Source organism: Tupaia chinensis, unplaced genomic scaffold (genome assembly GCF_000334495.1).
Source record: "Tupaia chinensis unplaced genomic scaffold, TupChi_1.0 Scaffold000381_1, whole genome shotgun sequence".
Classification (NCBI taxonomy): Eukaryota; Metazoa; Chordata; class Mammalia; order Scandentia; family Tupaiidae; genus Tupaia; species Tupaia belangeri.
The window spans coordinates 3979328-4002508 of NW_006159883.1; the positions used below are offsets into that span (position 1 = coordinate 3979328).

Consider the following 23181-nt stretch of genomic DNA (forward strand, 5'->3'; position numbering starts at 1 on the left):
AAAAGGATAGGTTTGATCTGCTTTGCACACTAATGTAATTTAAGTAACTGGAAGAATGCCTGGCATATAGCAGGTGCTTGAAGAAGTGAATAATGAAGTGTCAAATGCCCAGAATATGGACAACACTTGATAGCTACTATGCTTGCAAATTTCTTGCAGTGAGTGAAATGGCAAGTTTCCATTAAGTAACAGAAACCAAGTTCAAGTAAGTATAGTGTAGTCTCTTTGGTTCTATAATGGAACCCCCAAAAAAGCATAGCTTTGTCTTAGGAGGGACTGGAGCCAGAAACAGAGAAGTCACTGGACACTCAGGGAGCTTTCTGGCTCTGTCTTTTGCCATTATATTTACCTGAACATCTGTGTGACTTCTTTCTCTTAGCATCCCACCCACTTGCCCTGCAACCACATGGCAAGGCTGACCCCTCCACTGCTGGCTCATAAGCAGCAATTCTCTCCGCTAGGTCAGATAGGCAGACACCCTCCCCTGCTTGATCCTCTGTAGTCAGGAGCACAAGATCCGCAGGATCCTTTGGGGATCAGGGAAGGAAAGGGGTTGTAAAGATTGTTAAGAGAAGACACAAGGACCAGCAGTAACGTAATGGTTATGTCGCTGAATTCCCATGTAGCTGACCGTGGTTCGAGTCCCAGACCAGGTGGCTTAAACTCACACTGGGCACATGTGCATGCGTGCCCAAGGTCCTGAGAGGAGAATAGAGAAGGGATTGCGGCGTGGCCATCCCCCCAGGGGGTGATTTCTCACTTTCTGTTTCTCTGTCTCTCTCTGTCTTTCTGGTGAGCACATGTGCCCTGTCCTGTAGCAAAAACCTCTCCAAATAAATAAATAAATAAATAAAAGGAGCAGACACCTAAAAACAGATTCCTGTAATATACAATTAGAAGGCATTAAAGGATGTGCCTAGGAATGTTCATATTTTATATGCCTATGCATCTAATTCCTAGGTACTATTCATATGGAATATGGATGTTAGTCTTAAATTAAAAGGAAAAAAAAAACTTCCTTTGTTAGCTCAGACTTCATTTTTATCTCTAACATTCCAGTAATTATTTACCAAATGTCATTCACATGTCCCTCCTGCATCTGCCTTGACTCTACCAGACTAAGAAACATCATTTTCCAGACACTGAATAACTTCAAATTAACATATCCATGTTACCATGACCAGCTTTTTGTGAATATCAAGGGCTTTTCTTTTTTTTTGGTAGAGGTTTTCTTTGCTCACTTCCCTTCCTCCCCCACACCCCCGTGTCTCTCTCTGATCAAATTAAAATAAATGAATGAATAACTGAAAATTGAATAAATAATTATTTTCAAAAAATGGATGTTCTTCTGACTCTTGGGACTTATAGAGCCTTAGTTTTGCTTTGTATGCCATGTGGCCTTGAATAAATCTCAATAAGGGTCAGAAAGATTCAGTATTCTAAATCTTACACTTGACATAATTATAATAGTAGTAGTAACTATGTCACCATTCTATCATAAGAAATAGAAAAATTAGGTAATTTGGGTGTGTCATTTAACACATGCAATAATAATTTTCAAAACTAAGTGTGTTAGGTGACAAAAAGAAACAAGCAAATTGAAATATTTACTGCAAGTGACTAATCTATACATAGTTCCTTAACAGTTTATGGCAGAATAAATGTTAAAGTTCTAAAATATGCTGCTACCTAGAAACACCTACTTTCAATGTTTAGGGTTATGAATAGTTTAGCATTGATTCTATGTAGTCTTAAACAAACCTCACATACCTAGCCCTATATCTCTATCAATAGACACTATTTAAGTAAATTAAAAGGTATTAATTTACTAATGGAAATTAGTAAACAAATATTATTATATTATTTAAGTTAATATAATTAAGCTGTAGATAATGTTCACAGAAGGGCAAGCATATTGGAGTGAAAAGTAGTAAAACCATGGCAATTTAGAGTGGAGAGATAAGTTCATTTAATCTTTAATTACAGAGTTTTCATGGAAGAATTTCATGATTTGTTCAAAAGCAAGTGTTCATTTGTGATGGACTTGAAATAAAATTTACTGTTCACTCTGGACTACTTACTATAACACAGAACACACTATTAAAATAAAAAAAAAATTCAAGTAAATTCCCAATGTAAAATCATAGATCTGTAATAAAAGGCCACCCAACTATCTCCTGGTGGAACAAAACTATAAAATATTTTTTTTCATTTATTTTTATTATTATTTTAAATTTTCCAAAGGGTGTGTGTGCTCACCAGAGACAGAGAGGGGAAGAGGGAATGTGAGAGAGCATCCTCCACATGGGATTGTTGTGCTACAATCCCTTCTCCTCCACTTATCCTTCCTTTCAAAATTTTGGGCTCACATGCACATCTGCCTGTTGTGGTTGTTTTTTTGTTTTTTTTTTTTTTTTTTTTTTTTTTTTTTTTTTTTGTGTTTTTTTTTTTGTGTGGTGTGTGCTCGCCAGACAGACAGAGAGAGACATAGAGACAGAAAGCGAGAAATCACCCCCCGGGGGGATGGTCACGCCGCAATCCCTTCTCCTCCATTCTCCTCCTGGGATCTTGGGCACGCAAGCACATGCGCCCGGCGTGAGTTTTAAGCCACCGGGTCCGGGAAGCAAACCGTGGTTGACTATGTGGTAGTCCAGCCACATAGCCATTACGCTAACTGCTGGTTCCCCCTGTTGTGTTTTTTTAAGCCACTGGGTCTGTGATTCGAACCTCACAGCTTACCAAATGGGAGGCAGTTGCCTTAACCACCACACCATTGGCTGCCCTAATAAAGTATTCTTCATAAACTGTATAGTCGATACATGGTATTGGGGGCCAGCAGGTGGCGTGGTGGTTTAGGGCACTGGACTCTCACATGGTTGACTGTGGTTCGAGTCCCAGACCTGGTGGCTTTCTTTCTCTCTCTCTTTGGTCAAATTAAAATAAATAAATAAATAAAGTTAATATTTTAAAAGGTTAAACTGAAAATATTTCTCCAGAAAAGGTAATAGGGATTCATACTAAGAATGAAGTAACAGAATATATATCTCAAGACATCATGGAATACATGATAAATTCAATTTTTTTCCTGTCATTGTAAAAAGGGACAAATAAAAACTTTTAGAAAAGAAAATAACTGTATTTAGTTTTAAACTTTTGTATCTTTGGGACTTAAGGCATCTGAGACAATAGAGCCGCTGGGAATGAAAAAGAAACAGGATAAAGCAACACTGAGAGAAGTCAAAAGGAAGAAAGAAAAGAGATACAGGCCAGCAGATGGCATAGTGGTTAAGGTGCTGGATTCCCATATGGCCAATCATGGTTCGAGTCCCAGACCTGTGGCTTGAAACTAACACCAGGTGCTCTCGCATATGTGCCCAAAATCCGAACAGGAGAATGGAAGAAAAGATACTGCATTGTGGCCATGCCCTCGCGGTGTGATTTCTCACTTTCTGTCTGTCTCTCTGGTGAGCACAGGCACTCTATAGCAAGTATCTTTCGCATAAAAAAAAAAGTAGAAAGAAAAAAAGAAAGAAAGGAGACAGCGAGAAAAGAAGTTGGAAAAGAACACACAAATCCAGAATGGCAGAAAGTATTTAATATTTGGCCACTAGATGGCGATGTAATGTAAGGTGCTGTCTCGACTTTTTTTTTTTTTTTTTTTTTTTTTTTTAAAAAAGCTATTTGCTGATTTGTATTAGGTACCATAGAGTGAGGCGAGGATGAAGCCGAGAGGATACTGCAGAGGTCTCTGGTGCATGTGTGTATATGTGCGTGTGTGTGTGTTTATGTGTGTGTGTTCTGCCCCAGTGAGACTGCAGCCCTTGTAAATACTTGCTCAACCTTTTGCAAGAAAGAATCTGAACAATTGCAACTGAAGGCACATTGTTATCATCCTGTCTTTGGGAGATGCTGTTTCTTACTGCAGATGGGTAATTTTCCTTTTCATCAGGTAAGTCATCTAATTGCTTCACTGTGATTTTAGGCATATTCATTCCCTTTATTTCTTTGGGAAAAGAGCTCATGGAAATACAGTTTGAGCAGAGCAGGAAGTCCATTTTTGTCTGTGAATTCGGAACAACTGTCCCCCTCCTCCCTCTCCCCTCCTCCCTTACTCCTCCCCTCCCCCTCCTCCCTCCTCTCTGAACCTTTCACAACTGAAATCAGGTTTGTTTTTCAGTTCAGCATTCTGAGACAAGAAGAGATTCTTTGGCTTTAAATATCAATAGCTTGGAATCTGGCCAGTCCTTGCTTTGCTTTCCTTTATCCTATTCAAAGTCTCCTTTTGAAGCCCCCTCTTTGCTGATGCTTTGGAAGTGGACTAGCTGGCTGTGAATAGAGGTCATATTGTTCCTAAGGATGGAGCAAAAATTAGATCTCAGTTTTAACTCCACAGGAAGGAAGGAGGCAGCCGGACTGCTGCCGCTAGCATTGCGGAGGTATTCAGCTTTCTCTGGTAGAGCCTGGGCTTTGGGAAAAATGCCTCCTGTCTAGGGTGAGGAGGGGACAATGATTTTTGTTCTCAGTAACTCCTACTGAGACACACTAAATAAGGAGCTTGAGGGAAGTGGCAAAGAATCCCTTTTCTCATGCAGTGGCAAATAGGAAAGACCGACTTACTTTTAATTAGACAGAGGTCACAATCAGCAATGATACTGCGGATGCTGCTAGTTTCCCAGTGTGAATCTTCTTGCCTTTTCAAACAAAACGAAAAATATTTCTGAGTGGATGGGCGGCTTTTTTCAAACATCTTTGTAATCATGGATTCCCTCTCTCCTACCTGTTTGAGGTATGTGTTTAAAGACCTTCCCCCCCTTGCCGTTTTTACTTCTATATCGTTTTGTTCCCTCCAGTTACTCACTGGGGATTGTCACTTCTTCAACAGAGCAGTCCGAATTGAGTGGTGGGTTGAAGCTTTGTCATGTGTCCGATGAAACAATGAAGCCAGGGCAGGGTACGCTTCTGTACACATGTGCATGTGACTAAATATTTCTGAGATGCAGTGGCAAACTTGCAAACTGCCGAAGGGTGTTGCTATCACGGCCTTTTGGGCTTCCCTTTTTTGGCTTCTTTTTCTATGGATTTGCCAGTTCACATGGTATTTCTGATGTCCTGGTATAGTAACAGAACATTTTTCTTCAAAAAGCACTTTAAATCATACCAAGAGAGTGATGTCAAACAGAAATAGGAAAATTCCATGCTGAGGCTGATGATTCCTGCCTTAGTTCCTCCTGCCCAGAGCACAGGGTGCTACCTTTCCTATTTGCTGCAATACCTGGCACGCCAGGGTGATGCAACTTGGAGCTTCTGCACGTCCACGTCCACAGGCGGGCGTCTGACACGTTCCTCCTCTCAGCTGTGCATTTCAGAAGCAGATTAACTGCAGTGGAAAACTCCTTTAAAACTCTTCTGCGGCTGTCACTTCATAATTGCTGTTAAGGATTGCATTTCTTTTCTAGGAGGAGTGTTGCATTTTAGGCCTTCCTCCCCAAAGCTCCTTGAAGAGATTTTTAGATGGTGTCTATTTTAGGAACATAATGTGTAGACAGGGATGGATGGCCACAGAGATTTACGGGAAAACAGTTTTGTGGCGAGGGTGAGGTAACATTATAAACCACTAGAACAGAGCACAAGTGGCTGGTTATATCCCATGAACCCAGCAATGGAATTAGTTTTCATTATACTCACTGCCGCTCATTGGTGTGGCTTTTTCTTTTTCTTTCTCCTTGCACATTTTTTTCATCTGTTTGGTTTCTTTAAAAATATCTATTAAGAAAGTCAGAGCACCTAGGTGCTCATATTGGTAAAATAATAATAATACATTGGAATTTGCTGCCAATAATGAAACCTCTGTCTGCACGGCCCTCTCTTGCTGGGAAATTTGCTGTCTAGAGACTCATTTATGACGACAATTTCCCTTTAAGACATGGCAGAAAGGGCTTCTCCATCTATGGGGGAGGAGAGAAAGGAACAATTGGAAGCCTAATTAATTATACAGCATCCAAGAAGGCACAGGGGAGCTTAACCAGGATCCGGCCTTACCAACCAGAGATACCAGGGCAAACCGACAGGCTGAAGGCCTGAAGTAAACTCTTACATCACCACCAAAGGGATGAAAACTCAGGAATCTCAGAGGGGTCCAGTAAGAAACATTCCAGCTCTGGCTAAGAGGGCACCATCAGGAAACCCAGAGAGTCAGACAAAGAAAACATAAGGGCACCTATCTGAGTACTGCTGGCTAGGAAGGGGAAATCTGGGGCTTGTTCAAGTTATCTCCAGGATGTCACAGACCAGGTAGATCACAGGTCTTTATGTTTTATAAGCATTACATGAGAAACCTCCCTCCAAAATGTATCCTGTGGGCCCGTAGAAGAGTCTTATTTTCTTCCTGGGTAGCTAGAGAAACGAAACTCATCACTTCCTGTCTGTACTTTAGGAGTGCAAGGCTGGATCCTTCCCAGTTACCTTGAAAGAGGCAGAGTGGACCAGAACTCAACTCAGGGGTAGGGTGAGAACAAAGAGAGAGTATCAGCAATTGGAAGTCCTATAGGTTACCCTCGGGCCAATGGGGTTGTGCTCTGTGAACTAATTACTTTCCTTTAAAATTCTGAGTAGTCAATTAAGCATGTTTCACAGTTCAATTTACATTACACTGGTTTAGGGTAGGGAGGGCAAAAGATTTATTCTCAGTCCAATTGTAATCAGAGAGTAAAAAATAAGCCAAATATCCCAAAACTGCCCAAGATAATGCTTTTCCAATTTTTTCTTTTATCTATGTTTTTAGATTCTTACTTATTAATTATTTTAATTAACAAAGATTGATGGCACTTAATCGCTGTTAGCACTTTTCTAAGCCATACGTGACAAATAATACTTTAATAATACTTTACTTCTACTAGATAGAAAATGTTGTTAGTTACCGTTTTGCAGATGAGGAATTCAGGTGAGGTGAACTTGCCTTGTGGTTCTACCTTACTGAATAAAGCCATGTGGCCTGGGTCTGACGGGGCATCCTGTGTTCTGGTGTATGCGATGGTAGAGCCACAGGCTACAGCAGATAGTCAGGACTTGTGTGCGATCATCACATTCCAGCTGTAACTCACTTCCTTTCTTACGTGCCAACATTTCAAAAATACTTTGATTCGCAAGATTCCCCAAATCTACTCCATTAGTTCATTGTGTGTGTGTTGGGGGGAAGGAGGGGGAGTGCCTCCTACAGGAACCTATAGGAGACAAGTTCTTATTCCTCATACCAGAATGTAGTGAATAAAAATTTCTCGAGTCAGATGATAGTGCAGTGGTACAGTCTGTGAGACAGACACAGGTGAGGTTACTGGAGTGTGTCTGGAGACCTCCCTGACTATGCTAGACACATGCTCACCACCAGGGACTGTCCAAAACTGGAAATGGCAGCACAAAGATCCTGCCAAGGGTGCTGTGCCTTTGTCTCTCCACGTGTCTCTCATTATGTTTCTTTTGTACTCATGGAATAAATAAACTGAAAGAGTTCTGGCTAGGGGCCAGCAAATGGCGTAGTGGTTACATCACTGGACTTCCACATGGCCGACCATGGTTCCAGTCTTGGACATGGTGACTTGAAAATCATGCGAGGTGTGTGTGTGTGTGTGTGTGTGTGTTCAAAATCCTGAGAGAAGAATGGAGGAGAAGAGATTATAGTGTGGCCAAAGCACAAGTGGGTTGATTTCTTGCTTTTCCTCTTATTGTCTCTGTTTCTGTTGCTCTCTTGTGTGTGCACATACCGTAAGAAAGAAATCTCTTTAAAATAAAAAGAGTTCTGCCCATATGGTGCTTTCAGTCTAGCCCAGATAGGAGCTAGACAGTAGTCAAGTCCATGTGTAAAGAAATATAAGTAAATATAAGGTTTCTAGAGAAAAATAACACAGTGTAAGGAGATAGTGAGAATGAGAAGGACATTTAGGGGAAAAAAAAAAAAAAAGGCAGTGTAAAGAAGGTGGAGATTTTTTAAAAACGAAATTGGCCAGAGGGCATATGCACTGGCCAGAGAGGGAGAGGGAGAAAGCACCCTCATGGCACATGGTCATGCCTCAATCCCTTCTCTATTTCACCTTCCTTTGGAATTTTGGGTATGTGCACACGCATACCCGGTGTGTTTTTCCAGTTGCTGTGAAGTTGGCTATGTGGGATCCAGTTCACTTAACCGCCAGGCTATGCAGAGAAGGTGATTTTCAAGCAGAGATCTAAATGAGGTGAAGGAAGAATATTTGAAGCAGAGGAAAGAGAAAACACAAAAGTCCCGAAGGCAAAGTGCCTCACAGATATGGAGATGGGCGGGAACTATGTGAGCCATCCTGTAAGTAGAAGAGAAGGAAGAAAGTGGAATCATAGAGGTGCCCACCCTGAACTGTGGAATGTTGAACTGGGCATGGGGCACTAATTGCCCTTGGTCATTATGAAAAGAAAATTTAAGGAGCTAAGTCAAGTAGATTTAAGTCTTATATTTAATGTTGACCAGTTGCTAGGTTAAAAATAAAGCAAAGCATTAAACCAGTCATTTTCACAAACAAAAAAAAAAGTTTTAAAAATTTGTAAAGTTCTCTGAAAAAAATGTTACAGTTGCTAGAATGCAGAGAAATTGGCTCAAAGATGTTGAAAAGACACTATTTGATGAGAAAAATTTATTTGAATGAGATTATTGGTTATATTTATTTCAATTACAAGTGAAACACAACTCTAATCTCATTAGTCTTTTTTTTTTTTTTGTGGCGGGGAGAGGTTTTTGGTATAGGGCATGTGCACTCTCCAGAAAGACAGAGGCAGAGAGACAGAAAGCAAGAAATTACCCCTCAGGGAGTACGGCCACGCTGTAATTCCTTTTCCTCCATTCTCCTCTCGGGACCTTGGACACACACACACATGCGCCCGGCATGAGTTTAAGCCACTGGGTCTGGGACTCGAACTGAGGTCGACTACATGGGAGTCAGTGACATAGCCATTATGTCAACTGTTGGTCCCCCATCAGTCTTTCTTGCATGAAGGCTTTCTTTCATTTTTATTTGTGTTAAAATTTTGATGTTATATTTTTATTCCTTCAAAAGTCACATTTTAATGGCTTGCTTCCCCTTACTCTCAGTTACCTTCAGGCTCGCCCAGGTAGGACTCTGGTTGTGTGCAATTGGTACGTGCCAGCATGAAACCATCTGCTTTCCTACATGCCAACATTTCAAAAATACTTAGGTTTATAATGACTATCTAAGTCTGATTCATTAGTTCATTGAAAACAAAACTAAACTATAGGACACTGTATTTCTTCCCTAGTATAATAAGAAAGAAGGTTGAATTGACATCTTTTTTTATTCCTGTTAAATTATTGTTATATAATGAAGAATCTTCAATATGCATACTTTCCTCTCATTGGATAATAAGGAATTGTCTCTGCAGTGTTATATATAATGAAGGCAATTAGGCCCAGAAGGTGGCATTGTGGTTAAGGCCCTGGATTCCCACACGGCCAACCGTGGTTCAGGTTCTGACCTGGAAGACTGAGAATCACATCAGGCGTGTGAGTACATGCCCAAAATCCCAAGAGGAGAATAGAGAAGAAGGTTTTGTGACATGGTCATGCCCCTGAGGGGTGATTTCTTACTTTCCTTTTCTCTGTCTCTTATCTGATAGTACACATTCCCCAAGGCAAAGACCTCAAGAGAAAAAAAAAGAAAGGCAATTAATTGGATTGTATTTAAAGAGGCACAATGAATGACAAAGTAGTGAGAAATAAAATAATGGTGAAGGATTCCATTATTGCGCCTATACTATCGTGTTTATATTTATTATCTATGTTAAGAATTGAGGCTCATATGTTTCAGAGAACATGATGAAAGGAGACATAAAATTAGGAATTTGTGGAGAATCTATGCAAAAAATAATTAATTTCAAAGTTTTAATAACTAACTCAAACTTTATCAGGTTAATTTAAGTAAAGGATAATTAAGTAAAGGATAAAGATACCACTGTTTAGAATTGAAGAGTAGCTAAAATCTAGACTAGAAAATGACAGGAACAGGTAAAGCTATGTGAGTAGGGAGGCCAGTTGTTGGTTTTCTTGGCAGTTTCTGTAAAGTGCTATTATTTTCTAGGATTAATCAGGTCAGCTGCTCTCAGGTTCTTCTTTTTTTTCTTTCTTTTTTTTTCTTTTTTTTTATAATTTAGGGGGAACACTAAAATTCAAGAAAGTAAGCATCTGTTTGGTTAAGTTTGGGTGATGATTCAGATTCTTTTAGATAGGGGTTGGTTGACTTGTCTAACAATCTCAAAGTATTCCTTACTCAGTAAGAGTAATTTCATCCCTCCACTAAAATGATTAAATAGCAACCTATATACATGATGTTAGAAGAATGGTTAAATCAGTCATGGTCTATGTAGGCAATAATTTATTATAGTTCTGCTAAACATGATGTTTCAAGAAATATTGGGTGTTCAGAAAAGTCATGAGTGTTTTGCATAGACAACCGGGAAAAATACATCATAATTTTTCCCACAACCCAATACTTAATTCTGTACAAGACTGCTCAATATATAATGCCACATAAAAAAGTAACATGTAAACATATATATGTATTATGGTCCCAGTTAAGAGGGGAAATTAAAAAACAGATTTTACTTAGAAAATTTTGAAAAAAAAAATAGTTATCTCTGTTTTATGGGATTAGGATTTCTAATGTCTTTTTTTTAGGGGGGAGAGATTTTTGCTATAGGGCGCGTGCACTCGCCAGACAGACAGGGAGAGACATAGAGACAGAAAGCGAGAAATCACCCCCCAGAGGGGATGGTCATGCCGCAATCCTTTCTCCTCCGTTCTCCTCTTGGGATCTTGGGCACGCACGCACATGCACCTGGCTTGAGTTTTAAGCCACCGGGTCCGGGACACAAACTGTGGTCGACTACGTGGGAGTCCAGCAACATAGCCATTACGCTAACTGCTGGTTCCCTCTAGTGTCTTTTTCTAAAGAATTATTTTTTATTTAATTTTTTTTTTAAATTTTAATTTGACCAGAGTGTGAGAGTGAGAAAAGGAGAGAGAGAAAGGGAGAAAGCAAGCCACCTGGTCTAGTGTGGGCCAACCACAGTTGACCATGTGGGAGTCCAGTGTCCCTAATCACCATGCCACCTGCTAGCCTCTCTAGTTTCTTTTTTAAAAATAGAATACACATCTTTTTTTCTATAGCATAAGTAATACCTGTTCATTAAGTAAAGCAACAAAGAAGGTATATAAAAATAAATATGATAAAATAAGTACTATAATTTTTACAACAAAATTATCACTATTAATAAGGTACTTTTCGAAGACTGGAGTTTTGGGGAAAAAAAAAAAAAACCTCCACACTAAGCATGTGTTACTTTAAAAATCAGAATAAAGGTTTGTGTACATTATTTTCCAAATGAAATTGGGTATATCTATTAATATTTTGTACAATGATAGCCACTGTATCTAATTAGAACAGTCAATTCAGTGAAGTCATTAAGGAAACAATCGGATCTTCGAGTATTATGTCTCCTGGACTATTAAAAAATTAAGCCACAAACCTATAATTAAAGTATAGCATTTTGAAAATTTTTATAGCAGTAGAAAAGCTTTGGGAAGAGGTCTAGTATAAAATTATATTTGAAATATAAAGTATTCTGAAAGTTGCGTTAATTGATAGCCCAATTTCTTCCTTTGGAATTTAGCAAAATTTAAAGAAATTATCTCAATAGAATAGCTATAATTTGCAATAAATTGTTATATAAAAATTTACCTCACATTAAAAGATCAAGAATACTGGGACCACCAGCTGGTGTCACTGGACTCCCGTGTAGTCAACTGCAGATCAAGTCCCAGAATCCGTGGCTTAAACTCCACAGGGCGCGTGTGTATGTGTGTGTGCCCAAGATCCCGAGAGGAGAATGGAGGAGAAGGGATTGTGTCATGGCCATCCCCCCTGGGGGTTGATTTCTTGCTTTCTGTCTCTCTGTCTCTCTCTGGCGAGTGCATATACCCTATAGAAAAAACCTCTCCCTCAAAAAAGGGAAAGATCAAGAATATTAAAAAAAAAAAAAAATAAGGAAGCAAAAAGCACCTGTAAATAAAGACACAATAAGTGCACAATTTTTTTTTTAATTTTTTTAGAGGTTTTTTTTTTTTTTTTTTTTTTTGCTAACAGACAGAGAGAGACAGAAAGACAGAAAGCGAGAAATCACCTCCCCCCCAGGGGGATGGCCACACCTCAGTCCTTTCTCCTCCATTCTCCTCTCAGGATCTTGGGCACGCACGCACACATGCCCGGCATGGGTTCTAAGCCACCGGGTCCGGGACGCGAACTGCAGTTGACTATGTGTGAGTCCAGCAACATAGCCATTATGCTAACTGCTGGTCCCGCACAGATTTTTTAATTAATTAGAATCAAACTCATTAAACTGGCAAAATCTAGTTATAGGCAGTATATACAACTGAACTAGAGGTGGCGGGGGAGAGCAATACTAGGAGATACTGCATTTGAAAATGTGAAATTATTTGTGTTGAGGGGATAGGAGGAGGAATTTACATGAAAAAATAGATCATTAATGACATGTCTTAGATAATAGTATCTAGACTATTTTAAGTAAATATTAATAATTTAAAAAGCTTAAAAACTGAATAAAAAAGAAACCAGAGCTCAGAGTTTCCAATTATGTATTCATAGAGGAGAAGAAACTGAGAATTCTATCACATAAATATTTTAATCTAAGAAATTCAGTGAATTTGAAAATCCTGGAAAGAGTTACTTTGAGACTTGTCAAATACTACCAGGCAGCAGTTTTGATATTACCCGGGAATGTGATATGCCATTTAAAAAGGCAAGTGGTATTTTGGGCTATGTATATCAGGATGTTGGTACAAAACCAGAGACAACAGCCTGGTTTCAGGTCTAGGATACCATAATTTCACTGCCACCTGGCTTGGCGTTTCAGGTTTCAGGTGATTGGAACAGTCTGTAATAATTTATACCAATATTGAAGGCATTTAGAGGGATATAGATCAACCTGTACAAATGAAAGCAATAGTGCCTTTTGAAGAAATTCCAAAAACGCAAGTCTGAACCCAGTTAAGAAGCAGCTAAATAGAAATCAGTAAGCAAAGAAAAAGAAAAGAGGAGGCTGGTCTTCATGAAACTCCATGGAATAACAAGAACAATCCCAGCTTTCTTCTTTGTGGTAGAACTTTATTTTACTCTTTCTTATACCCCATTTTTAAAATTTCTGGGCATTTCATTTTTCTATTTTTATATTTTCTTTTCATTTCTAGCCCTCCCTCTACTCAGTGGGTTATGTAAAAATATTTTCACAGTTCTGTTCTCAAAACAGCCATAGTCTTTGATGTATATAGAATCTAATTTAAAAAATAGAAAAATGTCAATGTGATTTTAGCAGTTATTGCCAAAATGTGGTCCATGGATTCCCTTCAATTCTCTTGAGAACTTTTAGGGGTATATAAGGTCAAAACTATTTTCATAACGATACAAAAACATTATTTGCCCTTTTCACTGTATTGATATTTTTACTTATGATGAAAGAACAATAATTAAAACTCAGCCTTAACACTTACCCAGACAGTGACACCAAAATATCCTAGCAATCTTTGTGTTCTTCACTGTCATTCAATGTCAGTAAAAATAAATGAATAAACAAATAGATTAATTGATTAATAGCCAGTTGCACTAAAGAAATACCTTTGATTAAGCAGTAAAAAATAATTTGATTTTTGGGACCAGCGGTTAGCATAATGGCTATGTCACTGGACTCCCATGTAGTCAACCGCGGTTGAAGTCCTGGACCTGGTGGCTTAAATGCACTCTGGGCGCGTGTGCATGCATGCCCAAGATCCCAAGAGGAGAATGAAAGAGAAGGGATTACGGCGTGGCCATCCCCTTGGGGGGTGATTTCTCACTTTCTGTCTCTCTGTCTCTTTCTATCTCTCTGGCGAGCGCACACACTCTATAGCAAAAACCTCTCAAAAATTTTTTATTGATTTTTTCCTATACTCGCAAGTACACATATTTTTAATATTCTGTGTGTTGAAATGGAAAGTACACATAAAGACAATCTGCCAACTGCCAAAGTATGAGGATGATTGTTTCAAGAGAAAACACTTGTTCCATTGTTTAAGTAATGAGCTGAACTAGCCGCATTTCCATGGGATACCATTTTTACTGGAAAGAATTATTGATAGACCAGTCATGATTATTCACACCTAGGTATTGAGAAGACAGTTATTGGGACCAGCAGTTGGCGTAATGGCTATGTCACTGGATTCCCACGTAGTCGACCACGGTTTGAGTCCCGGACCCGGAGGCTTAAACTCACACCGGACGCATATGCATGCGTGTCCAAGATCCCAAGAGGAGGAGAAGGGACTGTGGCGCGGCCTTCCCCCCTGGGGGACGATTTCTCGCTTTCTGTCTCTCTGTCTGTCTCTGTCTGTCTGGCGAGTGCACACGCCCTATAGCAAAAAAAAAAGAGAAGACAGTTATTGAAAGGAGTAAAATGATCCTATCATTTAAAGAAAAATAACAAATTTGCTTCCAATGACAAAATTTTATCTTTTAAAAGAAAATCAGAATTTTGGGAATCTTATATCTGCCACTATGCATTCAATAGCTTCTCAAAAATCAAGGAATTTTTTATTTGATTAGAGGTGGTATTAATAGTGGATAATAATATGTTTAAAAATTTTGAAGACCTACATAACTCAGTAAATCAATATTTTATAAATGGATGGTGCATGATGACTCAAAATCATTGATGGATAATAAATGTACTTGAAGTGTTAAGAAAAGCCAGTGGATTTTACTTAGTGTAATAGAGCACAGAAAGTTTGTTGATATAATTTCAAATTCCACTTACCAACATTCAGTAGACTATCAAGAAGAATATTTGCAATTATGTGAAAAGGCTATTAAAGTATTCCAAATACCTATCAATGGGAAGCCAGATTTTTTTGTATTCATCCTCCAAATTTAATTGCAAATTGAATGTAGAAATAGATTTAAGAATCGAGGTATTAAACTAACTTACTAGAGTTTTTCAAATTTATAAAATAATGACATTCATCTCAGATGTTTTCTTTTAGAAATATAATTATATTCACTTAAAATATACTTTGTTAACATGACTTATGACAGCTATTTTTAAGTTTTTTAAATTTTTTCATGACTTCTCTGTTTTAATTTCTAATATGAAAAATGGCAGTAAATTTAAACCATATAAAGAAAAGCTTTTTGGTTTCCTCAATAATATTAACAATGTAAAGGAGTCCTGATACCAAAACTTTACATTTATACAAGGATAAATTTGATAATTCATCAAATTCTAGGGTACTTTTATGTGTGTTGCACTGTAATAGATATGTATTAGTTAAAATTATTCTAAGTAATTAAGTCTCTCTTTTTTTCTTTTTTTGGAGAAGTTTTTGCTATAAGGTATGTACACTCACCAGAAAGACTGAGAGAGACAGAGAGACAGAAAGTAAAAAATCATCCCAAAGGGGGATGGCCATGCCACAATTCATTTTCCTCCATTCTCCTCTCGGGATCTTGGGTACACATGCACGCACACCTGGCATGAGTTTAAGTCACCGGGTCCGGGATGCGAACTGTGGTTGACTACATGGGAATCCAGAGACATAGCCTAACGCCAACTGCTGGTCCCAGTAATTGAGTCTCTTTAAGTTACACTGTATAGAAAAAATATTTGTCACTTTATACATGCTAGTTAAGTTTTTGTTACTATAGTATGAGCTGCAAATAATCACCCATTTAGTTTAGGAAGTTCTATTAAAAATAAGTGAAAATTATTGCAGAGCAAATCAGGATTAGAAAATATAAATGCTCTAGTATTCTTTTTGCACTTTCATCTTCTCTCCCCTAAACCAGTGTAAGAATTTTATGTTGGTCTTTTCCAAATCACTCTCCTATTCTGAACCTCCATCAGAATCTGTCTTTCACACAGCTACCAATGACCTTTCTAATGTGCACATCAAATATCCACTGCTGAAAACTGTAAGCTACATCCTGTGGTAAGAGACTAATTCTTTAGAATGACTGTCATCCATGAGCTGTCTAGTTTCTCTCTTTACCCTATAGCCTAAATACTCTACCATTAGTCCTGCAGAACTAATGGCCTTTTTGTAGACATGAGAAACTCTGTTTTTATACCATTGCTACTGTCTTTTTCTACTGAAAAGCCGTGATCGGGACCAGCAGTTAGCATAATGGCTGTGTCGCTGGACTCCCATGTAGCCAACGGTGGTTTGAATCCTGGACCCGGTGGCTCAAACTCACACCGGGCGCATGTGCGTGCGTGCCCCCAGGGAGTGATTTCTCGCTTTCTGTCTCTCTGTCTCTGTCTTTCTGGCGAGCGCATGTACCCTATAGCAAAAACCTCTCCAAAAAAAAAAAAAAAATCTGTGATCCCAAATATGATTCATTTCCATTTTGTTTTGTGCTTCTGGTCAATACAGACCTCTATCATAACACCATTTACACTTTATTGTGCTCATTTTTATGTCTCCCTCTGTGATACTGTAACTTTTTTGCAATGTAGTCCATACTATTGTCTGAGATGACTATAGATCATCATAATTACTGCCTAATTCAGATTGGGGTACATAAATACTCAATAGAAGTTTGTTAAGTGAACATGAAGCAAAACAAAATTTTTTTTAGAGCAAGCTTTAATATTGGACAGGTCGATAGGTTGAAAAATATTTTTACATATCCTACTTTTATAAAAAAATAGTTAAGAAGTATAGAAAAACTTAAATAAATCATTTATTACACAAATTCCAAATCCTGTCATATGTCATGTACTCTAGGACTAAATACTACTTTTCAAAGTAATTCTGAATTTTTAAAATAATCATATCTTTACTTTCATAATTTGATTAAATATTTGAAAAATTTCACTTCATCTTTCATTGTAAAACACACATTGGTCTTCGCTTAAGTGTAATTTTCAAAAAAATTATACAAATCTTTTTTTAGTTATGAAATATATTGATACTATAAATAAGAAAATAGAAAAAATTTAAAACAAAAATTCTTTCAATTATATGTTTCTGATATAATCCTTTATATATATTATTTGCAAATATTTTCTCTGATTTCATAGGTTTTCCTCACCTTATGTTGTCTTTTGAATTACAATTTTATTTTCTATTTTATTTTTACATATCTTTTCTTCATTTTCTTATTTTTTATTTAATCATTATACATCTTTACACCATACAAAATTGTTTTCCTAGCAAGAATGCACTAAACACTATATATAAGTCCCAAAATATTATCATTCCTATTATCCTCAAGAAATAATTTTCTATTTTTGTTTCTGCTAAATATATTTTTTCACCCTTTGATATCCTCCTTCACACCCCCTTATTTCCCACCCACCTCCCCCACTGTCTCTAGTATCCATAGTTGCTTTCCATGCTTATACCTTTCAATCTTACAGTTCCTGCCATAGAATGCAGATAATTGATATCTATTAAATACCTAAATACCTCTCTTTCATAGTTTCACTTGCTTCATTTAACATTAAATCTTTCATGTTCATCCACTTTCTATCAAATGCCAGTGTCTCATTTATTTACTTATTTATTTTTTATGGCTGAATAGTATTCTACAGTGTATATGTACCATACTGTTCCTCTCCATTCATCTGTTCTTGGACTTTGGGTTGATTCCAAGTCTTAGCAATTGAGAATAATGCCACAATAAACAGGAATGTGCAACTGATTTTCTGACTGTGTGCATGTCTTCTTATATTTTGGGTAGATACCAGGAGTAGAATTCCTGGATCATGTGCTAGTTCTATTTGTAGTATTTTCATGTTGTTCTCCACAATGTTGGTACTAATTTACATTCTCTCCAACAGTGTAGGAGAGTTATCTTTTCACCGCAGCTTTGCCAGCATTGACCATTTTTTGTTTTTCAATCTCAGTCATTTTGACTAGGGTTAGGTGGTATTTCATTGTGGTTTTGATTTGAATCTTCCTTATGATAAGATGTGTTGAATATTTTTTATATGCATTTTAGTCATTTGTACGGCTTCCTTGGAGTGTTGTCTAGTCAGTTCACTTGCCCATCTTTTGACTGGATTGGTTACTTTTTTGCAAGTATGCTACCTGAGCTCCCTATATTTTCTGGTTGTCTGTTCTTATCTGTGGCACATTTGTAGATATCTCCTTACTCTAATTATGGTTCTTTTTCTGTGTAGAAGCATTAATCTGATGTGATCCTACTTATTTATTTTGAGGAGTATTATCTGTGCTTTGAGGGTCTTATTTAAGAAGTCTTTGCCTACTTTGATGGCTTCAAGAGTTTCAGCTGTGTTTTCCACCAGTAATTTCATAATTTGATGTTTTATGTTGAGATTCATGATTCATTCTGAGTTGATTTTTGTTAATGGTGAGAAATACGGTCCAGTTTCATTTTTCTGCAGATGGTTATCCAGTTTTTCCAGCATCATTTAATGAACAGATTTTCTTTCTCCACTGATGTCTTGTGCCCTTTGTCAAAAATCAATTGGTTGTATGTTTTGGGGTTTATATATGGGGTCTCTATTCTGTTCTATTGGTATACACACCTGTTTTTATGCCAGTACCATGCTGTTTTGATGATCACAGGTTTGTAATGTATTTTGGGGTCATGGAGTGAGTTGCTTTCTACATTATTCTTTTGCATAATATTGCTTTGGTAATTCAGGGCCTTTTGTGATTCCAGACAAATTTTATAATTGTTCTTCCTAATTCTGTGAAGAACATCTCTGGTAATTTGACTAGGATTGCATTGAATTTGTAAATCATTTTGGGTTGAATAGACATTTTGATTACTTTAATTCTTCCAATTCAGAAGCACGAGATGTCTTTCCACTTTTGTTTTTGTATCATTTTCCATTTCTTTTTTTTAGTTTTTCAGTTTTCCTTGTAGAGGTCTTTGACTTCTTTGGTTAGGTTCGTACCTAGGTTGTCTTATATTTTTTGTTACTACTGTAAATGTTATTGCTTTCTTCAGTTCTACCTCAGTCTGTTCATTGTTGGTGTATAGAAAAGCTATAAATTCCAGTATGGTGATTTTGCATACTGGCACTTTACTGTCTTAATGTATCACTTCCAGAAATTTTATTATGAATTATTTTGGGTTTTTAATGTATATAGTCTTGTCCTCTGCAAGCATAGATAATTTCACTTCTTTTTTCCCCATTCAAATGCCTTTTATTTTATTCTATAGTCTAATTGTATTGGCTAGAACTTCCAGTACTATATTGAAAAGGAATAGAGAAAGAGGGCAGCTTTGTCTTGTTCCAGTTTTTAGTGGAAAAGATTTAAGCTTGTCCCCATTCAGTTTGATGTTAGCAATGGGTTTGTCATATATGACTTGCATTGTATTGACAAATGTCCCTTCTATGCCAGGTTTGCTTAGAGTCTTAGTCATGAGGGATGTTGTATTTTATCTAATGCTTTTTCTGTATCTATTGATATGATCTTTTTTTTTTTTTCAGTTTACTGTCTCTTCCTAGCGAGAGACTGACAGAGAGAGAAAGTGAGATACCATCTCCTAAGGAAGATGGTCATGTCACAGTCCTTTTTCCTCTATTCTCTTCTTGAGATTTAGAATATGCACACCCACACACGTAGTGTGTTTTTCAAGCCTCCAGGTCTGAAACTCAAACCGCCTATCAACCATGTGGGTTTAAGCCACCTGAACCTCCACACCACCTGCTGGCCCCAAAGTACACGTTATAATTAATGAAGTCCATTATAAATTCTCTTTCTTCCTTCCTTTCTTTCTTTCTTTCTTTCTTTCTTTCTTTCTTTCTTTCTTTCTTTCTTTCTTTCTTTCTTTCCTCCTTTCTTTCTTCCTTCCTTTCTTTCTTTCTTTCTTTCTTTCTTTCTTTCTTTCTTTCTTTCTTTCCTCCTTTCTTTTTTTGTTTTTGAGAGATTTTTGCTATAGAGTATGTGTGCTGGCCAGAGAGACAGAGATAGAGAGACTGAAAGTGAAAAAATCACACACCCCCTGGGAGTATGGCCATGCTACAATGCCTTCTCCTCTTCCCTTCTCCTCTTGATAGAGAGACTGAAAGTGAAAAAATCACACACCCCCTGGGAGTATGGCCATGCTACAATGCCTTCTCCTCTTCCCTTCTCCTCTTGGGATATTGCAGAACCATGCACATATGCCTGGCATAAGTTTCAAGCTGACAGGTCCAAGACTTGAACCACAGTCAGCCATGTGGAAGTCTAACAATGCAACCTTTATGCCATCTGATAGTCCTTCTATAATTTCTTTGATCATTTATGCTTTAGGTATTAGCTAAGAAATCATTACTTCACAAAAGAGTGTGTAAAATTATTGATAGTTTTTTTTTTAAAGTATATAGTTTAGTATTTGCATTTAGTTATATAACCAACTTTGAACTAATTTTCGTATGTTGTTATGCATGGGTCCTTTCTTTTGTATATGGATATCTAGTTTTTCCAGCACCAGTTATTGGAGAAATTATTCTCTTCTGATTGAACTATTTAGGCACTTTTATTAAAAATCAAATGATGAGGGTCAACAGGTGGTGTGGTGATTAAGGCACTGTACTTCCACATGGTCGACCACAGTTTGATTCCAAGCTCTGGCAGCTTGAAACACACCAGGTATGTGTGCATGCATGCCCAAGATCCCAGGAGGAGAATGGAGGTGAAGGGATTGCAGTGTGGCCTTCTCCACTGTGGGTGATTTTTCACATTTCCTCTCTCTGTCTCTGTCTCTCCTACAAATGCACACCCTCTATGGTAAAACTTAAAAAAAAAAAAAAGATCAATATCTTATTAGCTATTAATTGAAGGTTGAACTGATAAAAAAATGTTATCACATTTGTATTCTCTTTGTATTTACTCAAGAATAAATCAGAATAATAGCAATTTGCTTCTTTATATATCAGATGTCTAAATAATAAGAGAACTATTTGGTCACTTTAAAATTGAGACTTTCTAGGAAAGTCACCTGTATTTTAGCTTTGGATTTTTGTTTAGCTATTGAATTTTGAATTATCACACTACGTAACTCTCACTCTTGGGAAGCATTGTTTTTCCAAATATTTTGTTAATTGAGCAACTATTGATCACATGTCTTTTCTGAGTAGAGCACTTTGCATGGTATAGTGAAGAATGAAAAGATGAATGTTGTTCCCAAGGTGCTTATGGCTTAAAACAGAAAATGAGACATAGTCAGAAGTAAATAAAATGGGAAGTAGAAGTCAGCCACAAACATGAGAGACACAGATAAATGTGCATGAGAATTAAAGATGATTTCCTACTTCTTTTGGAGAACAGTCATGAGATGAAGGGATTGACAGTCTATATGACAGCAAATTTGGCTCTGCATTGTCCTATAAACATAAAGAGACTTGACAAACTATGACCAATATCTGATGAATAGAAGTTATAGCTATTAAGAAGTATGATATGTGATAAAGATCATTTTGAATAATTATAGTAATTGTACAAGGCATGCCAGTGACTGATTTGTTGCCTCTCGGCTCCAAATTCACACCTGGGTACCTAAGTAGCTGTAGTAGACTGGGCACTTTAAAGCATGTGTCCTTTACCTTTAGCATCATGTTAAGTTTCGTCTGTAAAGGGCACTGAAGAGACACATTAGAAGGAAGGGGCCACTCTTCCTAGTTCTTAATGCTGCAATTTGATTTTACTTGATCCTACTGTCTGGTTCACTAGCAATATATCCGTATTACGACATCTGATGGTCTTCCCCAGCCACAGGGCCCGAGGAGCTCAGCTCTAGGCCACTCTTTCTAGTCTTCTTACAGCCATGTAGTCAGTCTCCTATCACACAATAGTTCTTCATATTAAACTTTCTTTATTTAAATTAGCTTATGGATTCCGTCTCCTGATTTTTATCCCAGACTAGCACCTATTGCTACAAATACTTTTGCTCAGCCAATATTACTAACTTTTTAACTCTTCATCTTATAGTGGTAAAGGCTTAATTTCCTGATGCTATCCCTGAAAAAGATTTGAATAGTTGTGATATACATCTCTCTCAGCTTCAGGGAAGATGGCTTTTTCACTACTGAATATTGGATATGATCTAGCATTCAAGAACTAAGAATTAGAACTTTATGACCAAATAAAGTATGGTTGATTTTATTTACAATTCAAATGCTTTATTTACTATCAAGTTATGTATATAATAGATTTCATAAAGGATTTTAATTTTGACTAAATAAACCAAATGAGGTAGATGTAAAAAATTTTTATATAATCATATGTTTAGTGATTATTTTAATATAAAGAGTTTTTAAAAATATTTATTTATTTAGAGAGTTTTTTTTTTTTTTAATATAGGGTGCATGTGCTTGCCAGAGAAACAGAAAATAAGAACTCACTACTCCCCAGAGGGGATGGCCATGCCACAATCCCTTCTCCTTTAGTCTCTCCTTTGGATTTTGGATGCACACACACACACACACACACACACACACACACACATGCCCAGTGTGAGTATTAAGATGCCAGGTCCAAGCCTCAACTCCATGGAAGTTGACTACATGGAAGTCCAGTGAGGTAACCATTATGTCACCTCCTAGTCCCAATATAAAGAGTTTTAATGAAGTATGTCTATGTTTACAGAAGTTTTAAGATATTTGAGGTCTGTGATTCATGTAACTGTTTCTTAAGTGTGTCTTTTAAATTCCATTGCCAGAGCCTCATTCTATTTTCAGGCCTGGTGGTAACCCTTGTCAAGTGAAAAAGAACAACTGCAAAGCAAGAGTTATAAAGAAGGAAAAAAAATTATTATACATCCTCCTCTGAGGAAGGAGGCTCCCTTTAAGCAGGATTGGAGGCAAAGACTGTTGCCCAAAGGAAGAAGGTTACATTTGGGAATAAAGATAACGTAGGGGGGATCTAGACATAATGGGAGAGGGAAAGGATTGAGCAAAAGTTCATTCTTCTTTGGAACCAGCAGTTAGCATAATGGCTGTGTTGCTGGACTCCCACGTAGTCAACATCGGTTCGCGTCCCAGACCCGGTGGCTTAAAACTCACGCCGGGCGTGTGTGCGTGCGTGCCCAAGATCCCGAGAGAATGGAGGAGAAGGGATTGCGGCGTGACCATCCTCCCTGT

At 37.5% G+C, this 23181-nt stretch overlaps 1 protein-coding gene across 1 annotated transcript in view; it reads left to right on the forward strand.

Moving 5' to 3' along the window:
- The first annotated feature begins 3788 nt into the window (after positions 1 to 3788).
- The window catches only part of LOC102487844 (sodium channel protein type 1 subunit alpha), a 158359-nt gene continuing 138966 nt past the window's right edge, over positions 3789 to 23181 (forward strand). The window contains exon 1 of the mRNA XM_027773849.1: positions 3789 to 3949. The gene's annotated coding sequence lies outside the window, so the exon portion shown is untranslated. The remainder of the gene's footprint in view (positions 3950 to 23181) is intronic.